The following is a 9462-nucleotide window of genomic DNA, read 5'->3' as shown; positions in this document are numbered from 1 at the left end:
AAGAAACCTAAATGATTAACAGTGGGTTAATTTGAACAAATTCTGGTTCACTAATATAATAGAATGTTATAATATAACATTGATAAGTATGAGTAGCGTGTTAACCACGACCCTATGCTTTTATAGTAAATAGTTTTTTAAAAAATTAAAAACAAAGTTATTTTTGTAGCTGTGTGAAGGATGGGCTAGAGAGGTTCGAAGTCCAATTCTCTCAGTTACATTTTCCACACATATGCATTTATGCAGCCATCGTGACCCTAGGCTAGGAATTCAGAAATCTGGATTTTAGTATTAGCTCTGTAACTGACTTGCTAACTTCTCCAGGACTCAGTTTCCTTATCTCTTAAAGATAACAACTCCACTACTTATCTGATATATTAAGAATAACATGAGATTATGGAAAGATAGGCACACTAATACATTGTTGGTGGAGCTGTGAATTAGTCCAAAAAGTGTGGAAAATTATTTGGGATTATTCTTAAAAAAAAAAGATTAAAATGTCTACCCCCTTTGACCCAGAGATCCCACTGTTAGGTCCCCAAGAGGTCAAAGAAGGAAAAAGGAAAAAAGCCTTTATATTCAACTAAATATTAATAGCAATACTTTTTACAGTATTAAAGAACTGGAAACAAAGTTGACACCCATAGATTGACAAATGACTAAACAAATTGTGGCTGTAATGCAATACCACTATCCTCTAAGAAATTTAATTTGAAGACTTAACAGAAGTATCAGAAGAAAGATACATAAATTGATGCAGAATGAAATAAACAGAAAAACAATGACTACAGCAATGTAAATGAAAAGAAAAATAGCAAAGAAGAAATTGAACACTGTATAATTATAATGACCATGCCTGGCTCTGAGGATGAGGTTAATGCACTTTCTTACCTTTGGGTTGGGGGTGGGGTGAGGGAGGGGACTATGGGTGTGCCAACATTGGTGGACTTTCTGAACTTCATTTTCCCCCCTATTTCTTTTTTGATCTTTATTATAAGGGGTGGCTTGCTGGGTAGGGGAAAATTGAATGACAAATATGACAAAATGTGACAAAAACCACAAAAGATATCAAGAATTTGCAAATTTGAAAAAAAAAAAAAGACCCAACCTGATTATACAAGAGAAGATGTAGACTCATGGGCTTGAGTTTTAGAAATCATGTAGTTCAACCCCTTCCTTTTATAGATAAAGGAACTGAGTACTGTAAATGTTAAATGACTTACTTAATGCCATATAGATAATAAGGAAAGGAGCTAAGACTTGGATCCAGGAAGGTAATATGGAATCACAGAGTCTGGAAATTTCAAGGTAAACTCCCCAATTCCAAGCAATCTCAAGCCCAAGTCAACTCCCCAGAAGGAGCTGAGATGGGAATTTAGGGCCTTAGCTTCCCTTCAACCCTGGCAATGAAGTCAGGCAAGAGGAGCTGATGAAAGCCAAGATGGGGAGGGTTGGATTAGTCCTGGAGGCTGCATGGAGGAGGTGATCGAAGAATCAGGAACACTTTATTGAGTTAAAAGGGAGGAAAATCATGCTTTGCCCCTATGATATAAGGCAGGGGGGTTGACAGGACTATGGGATGGAGGGCAGGCTGACCAGGAAGGCCAGCTTGGCATGTTGGGTCTCCTGCTTTGCTTGCTGATCCTGTGAATGGGCTAACAGCACCCCCTGCTGGGGAAGCCCCAGTCTAGAAACTCCCTTTGGGTCATTCCATTTGGTCAGTGCCCTTCTCTACCCAGACTCCTTTCTCACTAGAGCAGTAGCCATAAGGGAGACACAGTCCCTGCCTCTGGGGAGTTCCTGGCCTGAAGAGGAGTTTGCTCAAGGGGTCCCCAGGCTGATGAAAGAAACACAATCTTCACCTTTGGGATCTCAGTCTGATGGTGAGAGCTCCCTAGACCAGAGTGAGGAGCCGGGGAGGCTGCTTGTCCCACTCCCCCCTCGCATATCTCACTGGGACAGAAATATCTATGATATTGGCAGGAGACAAAGGAGATCATGCCCATACTGTGTTCCCCAATGCAACAGCTGGACAGCTATTATTACTCATTTCCATCTCAACCCATGTACCAAAGGAGAGAGAGACCAGGCAAGGAACAAGAATTAGGTCCCAGAAAATTTCCGAGCCTCAGAGCTGCCCTCTGAGACGGGGAGTCCTTTGGGGGGCGATGGGCAGAGGTGTTGGCGATGAGGCCTCCTTCTTTTCTGTTTCCTCCTGTTTCTCATGGTCTTCATCACATTGGATCTTGGTGGTCTCCCTCTAAGCTGTAGCTTATATGGGGTCTTCTAGTCTCTTTCTTCTCCGTCTACGTGGCATGATGCCACCAGATTTGTCTTTATAAAATCCAGTTTTCTCCACATCTTGTTCTCATGCCCCAAATCATTCACTGCTCCCTATTGCCTATGAGAGGTTGAGGGCATAGCAGAGTAGGCTGTTAGAGCATTGGTCCTAGAGTCTGAAAGATGTGGGTTTGAATCCTGCCTCAGATACTTAGTAGCTCTCGGACAAGCATCAGTTTTGTCATCTGGAAAATGGGGATAATATAATAGGACTTCTTCATAGGGTTGTTGTAAGGATCAAATGAAGAAATATGTAGAGCCCTTCACAAATCTGATATAAATGTGTACTATTATTCTTATTATTATAGAGTAAATTGTAAACTCCTTAGCCTGGAATTCAATGTTCCTCACAATCTGATATCAATTTATATAATATCAAATTCCTCTTTCAATACAAAAATGGATCAAAACCTACACTTCAGCAATGATGACTGCATACTTCCTGCTCATTCTTATCCCCGTGATGTTACACATGCCCCATTCTCCAATGGAGTACATTTCCCAATCCTTCTCCCCCTTCTTCAGGCCTCTAAACCCCTCTAGCCCAAAGTAATAGTTCCCTCCAACTCGACTAATTGCCCCTGTAAAAGTATCTTTTTCTTTTTTGCGCCTGTATGCCCACAATGCCTTGCTTTGCTCTTTCTTGTGTATAAATGTTGTCTTCCCAACTAGAGTGCAAGCTTCTTGAGGGCAGTGACCCTTGTCTTCTCCCTTGTGTCTGCCGCACTGCCTACTGTATGTCTGGACACACACACATACACACACACATACATGATCTCAGGTGAATGCTTGACAAGCAGAATTGAATGTATAGAGAACAGAGTAGAAAGTAAGGCAGGACAGGATGGGAAATGCGAGGAGAGGACAGTGTAGGGTAGGGTAGGACAGGATAGGAGAGGAGAGGAAAGGATATATAAATCAGCTAAGAGGTGACTATAGGACCATAGATTTATCGCTAAAGTAAGGCCAAACTCCTTATTTATAGTTGTGGAAACTGAGGTCTGGAGGAAACATTATTTATCCAAGATCATCTGGGTAACAGACCTGGAATTTTAACCCAGGTCTTCTGACTCTAAAACCAAGGGTCCCTCCACTGTGCCATTACAAACAATTTACATTACATGGAAGGATCAATATTGCAAGGCCCCTCTAAAGAGCTGTCTTCTCTTTGAATACATTAACTATATATTTCAATTTACAGTTGGTAGCACACATGCCCTTTTCTGGAACAAATGCAAAGTAAGCCATACCATTAAGGAATGAGAGAACCCTGCTCACTGTCCTACATGGGATTGTAGATGTGACCGAGGAAAGTTTCTCTGGCATGGCCGACTGGTTTCTTTGAAATGGTTGGAAAGGTGCTGGGGTGGTATGGTGAGTTTGGGGAGGGCTCTAGGGTAGGTCTCATTATAGGTACACTAGTACTATCTGTCCCAGGGAAGCAATGGATTAGAGACTTGGTTTCCAGGTCTGGCTTTACCCTGACTCTCTCTATACAACTTTGTTTAAATAATTTCATACCTCTGGGATTTAGCCCCTTTCTCTGTTGAATGGAGATAATAACACCTGTAGGGTTAACACAAAGAAGAAGAGATGACAACATTATTATGTATATGCAGTTATGTGGGAGCTTCAAAAAGATTAAAGATGCTTCATGGAAATGAAAGGTTATAATTATTATAGCAGTTTAGGGAAACTTCTGTAAGAAAGTAAAGCCTGACAGCTCTAGTGATGGCCCCACCCAGTTCCCAGAGACAGAGATTACAGCAGCTTGGCCATATAGGAGGACTGCTCCAGCAGAGCCTGGCTTTGGGAGGTGAGGAGAGGCTCTGTGCAGAGACTGAAGGCAGAGGCAATGGGGAAGTGTGGTCCTCTGGGAGACTGAGTTAAGAATAGTCCAGAGATGGATTCATCCCAGGAACTCAAGCAGAGGGGACGCCCCTAGTGCAGTTGTTATTTTGGGCCCTGATGCCTGGCCAAGCCCCAACATGCTCTCTCCTCCCCACCAGCTCCTAGTATTTCAGATGGGGAAAGAGGGTGGAGAGGGCTGGAACTTTAGTGACAAATAGTCCTGAATCATATGAGAAGAAGCATTATATAGAGGAGTTGGGAGAGAATCTGAATCCTCAGCTTTGACACTTACTAGGTGCATGACCTGGGGTAAGTCACTTCATTTCTTAATGTTGTAAGGTAGGTAGTACAAGTACTACCTAGTCTAGTAGTACTGAATTCAGGAAGACCTGAGTTCAAATCCAATCATGGATGCTGGGTAAGTCCTCTTAACCTTTGCCTGCCTCAGTTTCCTTAACTTTTAAATGGGGCTTATAATAGTACAAATAACACTTGTGTTAGCCGTTTCAAAGGGCTGTTTTGAGGGAGGATCTGTATAAATGTGAGATTTATAAATCACTTGGCAGGGATACTAAATGTGTACAAGGTCAGAATGACAGAATCACTTCAAGTTAGAAGGGACCTCAGCAGTCATTTAACCTAACCCCTACTCCTCAAAAGAATCCTAACTATAACATGTTCAACAAACAGTGGAGCTACAGCTTGAAGACTTCTAATTAGGGGTATTAGGATGTGGACCCAGAGCCTCTGACATAACAGCTAACATTCTCTCCACTACACCTATGAAGGAAGAAAACAAATATTTATTAAGCACCTACTTCTGTATGCCAGGCACTGAGCTAAGCACTTTACAAATATCATCTCATCTGATGCACACAACAACATTGGGAGGCACATAATTGGGTGTATTAAGGTAGACAGAATTTAAAGAAGGAAGGGCAATTGGGGTTAAGTGACTTGCCCAAGGTCACACAGCTAGTAAGTGTTAAGTGTCTGAGGCTGGATTTGAACTCAGATCCTCTTGACTCCCAAGGCCAGTGCTCTATTCACTGCCCCAGAAGGCAGAAAATTCTAAAGAAAGCAGACAGGAGGTTGGACATTAAGGGATGAATTCTTTAGCTATCACAGCCTATAAAACAAGCAAAAATACAAAATAAGTAAATAATACAAAATATAAAAAAATACAAAATACACTTGTATTACCCTCTTCTGTATATGTAGATTTTAAATCTGCATATGCAAAATAGTATAAAGGGGGCAAAGGGTACTAAGAATCACGGTTTTGATATGAAATTCTTAACCAATGACTAAAGTTAACATTGGAGGAACTGAATGATATCAATCTTGATATTCTTGCTATAAATTGAACTGGTAGACAAGAGGAAGTCGCAACTAAATAGAAATATGGTTCTCAGGTTTTCCTTAGACAAAATTAAGGAGTTGCTTGTGTTAATTTTATTTTATGACCAAAGGCAAAATGAAACAGCATTTCATGGGACTTTTAGTCATCTCATATTTTATATTTGGCCTACCTGAAAAACTATACTAGATTTGAGATACTCTGCGGGTTAGCACCCTCATTGCTCACGAGCCCCCATTAATGTATTTACTTTTACTAGGCAACCATTAAACACATTAGATCAAAACAAAAGACAGTCAAATAACACTGCAAATACAGTGCCAAGAAAAGATTTCTGTTGAACATCTCTGCTGTTCTCATTGCCTCCAACTTGTTCTCTGCTACCATCTAGAGGCAACTAGGTGGTAAGCTGGATACAGCGCTAGGTCTGGAGTCTGGAAGACCTGAGTTCAAATCCAGACTCAGATGTTGGGTAAGTCCTTTTAACTTCTGCCTGCCTCAGTTTTTCCAACTTTTAAATGGGGGTTATAGTAGCACGTACTTCTTGGGATTGTTGTGAGGATCAAATGAGGTAGGCACTTAATCCTTATTCTTCCTGCCATCTACAGATCTATGTGACTTCTTTAGGGCTATTTGTTACTCTTTACCGAGGGTACAATGGTTAGAAATCCTTTCCCCAAAAGGGAGAGCTAAAGCTCTTGTTAGTGTGTAGCAGAGGATACCTCCATCCAGGCACTCGGGAAAGGCAAAAGAATTCCTCAAGCTAGTCTGTTCTATCGATGGGCTTTCTATTGGCACTAATACTAGGTCCTTGGCTCCAGGTAACTGTCCTACCTGTGGTTGGATCATTGGGGTTAAAAATCCCTTTTAACTCCTATTAAATCCATGCTTGTAATTGGTGTCTTCAAAATCCATTTTTGTTCCCAAACCCCCATGAGTTAGATGGGGACTAAGGCAACAAGACCCTTTTCTGCTCTGAGACACTGCCTAATGGGCATTCAAGAATAAAAGGATTTCTATCAGCACAAATTTCATTGTTCTTTGAATATCACTGAAGTAAACGAGTGAAAATAAGTAGATGATACGGCAAGCAATTAAAACAGTATTAACCCGACTTATTTAAGTAAGCTGAGAAATGTTTGAAGAAGAGACGTCAACATGGAACCATCACCATGGTTTGAAAAAGTTCTTCAACATAAAGCTAGATATCACCTCATTCAGACAACACTTAGTTGCTTTGGTTAATAGAGCTTGATGGCACCTAAGGGCAATATTCTTAACTGTTTAGGCTACAAAATAATTTGAATAATCTTACAGGATAGAATGGTGGAAGATTATGAATAATATTGTTTTAAAAAGTCATGAGAAACCACAAAGGGAAAAGCAAGGGTGCAAAAATTTGGTAAGGGACCAAATTAAGAGCATTTAAGGGTGAAATTGGTATCTATGTGGCACAGTGGATAGAAGACTGGGCCTCGAGTCAGGAAAACATCTCCATGAGTTCAAATCTAGCCTTAGACACTTACTAACTGTGTGATACTGGGCAAATCATTTAACTATTCAATTTCTTCACCTGTTAAATGAAGGAGTTGGACAAATGACCTCTCAAGTTCCTTCCATCTCTGCATCTATAAATCTAAGAAACAGTTGTAGCATATTTATTTATATGTTGTATTTTGCAATGGAGGGCAAGTTAGATTCCAGGACTGATGACTGCTTTAGCCCTCAGTCAATAGATGGACTCCCCTTCATCCCTCATCCTCCCTCCACAATCCCTGCATTAAGGAGAGGTATTCAGTGTGGAAAAAAACTTGAGCTGGATGAGATCCCCATTGTGTTTCATCTAATGCCAGATGATTCTGCAGCATGGGTATAAATTGAATTTAAAATCGACAACAACCAAACAGAAACGGAGGACTAGTTTTTGTTGATACTGTGGACCAACAAACTGCAGGAGTAAGGGGAAAGGCATGCTGGGAAAGTGTAGGATTGAAGGGATGGTCAGAGGGACTGGAGATGTGAATGAAGAGAGGACAAAGTGAAAATCAGCTAGAGGGGAAATAAGTCAGAAGTCGGTAGATTCTGCAGTTTAGAGGTGGTTAGAGAGACTCCTTTTGAAATGGTTACTTCTAGACTCCTGATTTCTGGATAGTTGTTTTTGAAGGAATGCTTTCACTATGCTAATTTTAAAAACAAAGGCTCACTCTTGGCTCACTCAGCTTGTTCTAACAGAGAGCCAGTCAGACACAGGGGGTCCTAGTCAGGTCTGAAATCAAGATGAACTTTCCAGATGTTGATAAGTGGGGACAATTGGGGACAAGAATGAGTAGGTTACCTGAGAGTTTGACTGTTAGTACTGTTTATGTGGGATGTCTGTGTATGTGTTTATAGGTCTCTGTGGCTGTCAGTGGGTTCATATGAACCTCTGTGTGTGCATATATTCACATGTATATGTGTTTTCCTTTTGCTTCTTACAAGACTGAACAAGACCAGGCCCTGGGACAAAGGGCCAAATAACTTTATTCTCAGATTTCTGTTTTGCCAAATTGAAAGTTATGACAAGACAGTAGATGGGATGGGATCCTGTCACCACACACAGTACTCTGCCCCTTGAGGTGGCATGGGACTAACAATGACAATGGTTCTTAGGCTGAGGATCCTCATGGGAAAGTAAGGAGGGGTCTCATATGTGTGTGGGCCTGTGCCTGTGTGTGTCTCTGTGAGTATGCGTGGCCCTGGCATCCTGAATTTGTTGCCATTTTCCGCGTGTTATTGTAAGCTTTTCTTAGGGAAGAGACTGTCAGATAAATTCCCTAAGGGCATCATGGCAGTCTGAAAGTTAAGAGTCTTTGAGAGCTGAGAGCTGGGTAGGAAAGCAAAGTCCCTGTTCTAGCTGAAAATCTTGGGGTTTACGGTCAGAATGCTGTAGGGCAACCATACCATTTGGAAGTTACACCTAGGTGGTTTGTTGATCCCTTTCCAAGCTTTTAGAGCAAAACCAGGAACTCTAGAGCCCAGAGGGGAGATTTTTCAATTTGAGGTTAGGGATTCTTCTTCCATCAAAGCAATTATTAGGTAATGGATTCTCACCAGTTTTCTCCAGGAAAGGCTCCAAACTCTCCTGAATGAGAAAGGGCTGAGTCAGGGGAATGGCTTGAGCAAATGGCTGTTACCAATCATAGCCTAATTTCCTTCCCTCTTCTTGAAACCTTCCCTGACTGGACATTCTTCTGAGTTAGGGTTTGGGTCTTAGAGGAGATGAGAGGAACATGGAAACTTCTCCAACTACAACAGTGAGGTCAGGTGCCAACAAGAAGGGAAAGACCTTCTTCTGGCCTCAGTTGGTAGATGAAGGGAGGTATAATTAAATTGTAGAGAGTTTTATCTAGGATTTACTCTGAAAGTGACTCAATTCAACCCCTCATACTGGTGGACCACTGACCATATGTGTGCCCATTTCTACACTAGGTGCTAGGAGAGATTCAAAGAACCACATCATCGGGCTTGATCTCTAATTTTTACTCCTCCTTCTCCTTCTCCTTTTTTCCTGCTCCTCCTCCTCCTATTACAACTATTACTGCTACTATTACTACTACTCTGTATATATCTTGAATGCACTTATTTGTGTACACTCAGCTATCAGATTAATCTTTCTAAAAAGCAAATCTAACCATGGCACCTTGCCCCTCTCCCTCCTATTAATAAACTCCAATGGCTCCCTATCACCCCCAGTACCAAATATAAAATCCTCTTTTTGGCATTCAAAGGCTTTTGCAACCTTGCCGCACCCTACCTTTACAGACTTCTTACACCTCATTCCTCCCCACATCCCCGTGATTCAGTGACATTGACCTCCTTGCTGCTTGTAAGGGTTATGGGATTTAAAGATCTCCCATGCCCCATGGACGTGC

General features: G+C 41.5%; 1 long non-coding RNA gene across 3 annotated transcripts in view; it reads left to right on the top strand.

Annotated features, from left to right (window-relative positions):
- Nucleotides 1-4111: 4111 nt before the first annotated feature.
- Nucleotides 4112-9462, top strand: part of LOC138148778 (uncharacterized) — a 128810-nt gene continuing 123459 nt past the window's right edge. For 2 of the 3 annotated variants that reach the window (XR_011165168.1, XR_011165167.1), the window contains exon 1: nucleotides 4114-4500. This is a non-coding gene — a long non-coding RNA (uncharacterized lncRNA). Of the gene's footprint in view, nucleotides 4501-9462 lie in introns of all 3 variants that reach the window. The other variant, XR_011165166.1, reaches the window with a different exon arrangement.

The sequence above is a fragment of the Petaurus breviceps genome, unplaced genomic scaffold (assembly GCF_028583685.1).
Source record: "Petaurus breviceps papuanus isolate PSGF00001 unplaced genomic scaffold, PetGlider_PUasm1.0 90842, whole genome shotgun sequence".
Classification (NCBI taxonomy): Eukaryota; Metazoa; Chordata; class Mammalia; order Diprotodontia; family Petauridae; genus Petaurus; species Petaurus breviceps.
This window is presented reverse-complemented; position numbering and strand designations above follow the sequence as displayed.